The 486-nt window shown below is 32.9% G+C and overlaps 1 pseudogene; it reads right to left on the reverse strand.

Moving 5' to 3' along the window:
* Positions 1–486, reverse strand: part of LOC106682407 (uncharacterized) — a 7,743-nt pseudogene that overhangs the window by 3,983 nt on the left and 3,274 nt on the right.

Consider the following 486-nt stretch of genomic DNA (forward strand, 5'->3'; position numbering starts at 1 on the left):
TTCGTTTTACCACGGTAAAAGAAGGAAATTTTTTTTCGATTTAACACGAGTTTTTCCATTTAACACGCTTTAACATAGATCATGAATACCCCTAAAGTGGGTTCCTTCTATTTGGGTAAAATCTAGGGGTCTACCGCGATTCCGACTTAGTCACCTCTTTGCACAACCGTTAATGTAGTAACAGTACTTCCTTAGGAAATACTGTATCCCTGAGCTCAATGCTACTTTGTCTGACAAAATAAGTTTCCAAAAATTACGCTAGATCCTCTGCCTTTAACATATAACATGGACTTTAAATTGAGCTGCTCACAATCCTATACATATAACATTTATCATGTTAAAACTTTGAACATTTAACACATAATAAGTACTCCTATTATATGTAATATAACATAAATTAAATTAATTAATAATAATTATAAATACCTGAGAAACCAGAAAGAGGACGATGACAATTGAAGAGAATGCATTAAACGACTGCGGTAG

Source organism: Halyomorpha halys, unplaced genomic scaffold (genome assembly GCF_000696795.3).
Source record: "Halyomorpha halys isolate HHAL.00 unplaced genomic scaffold, Hhal_1.1 Scaffold411.1, whole genome shotgun sequence".
NCBI lineage: Eukaryota > Metazoa > Arthropoda > Insecta > Hemiptera > Pentatomidae > Halyomorpha > Halyomorpha halys.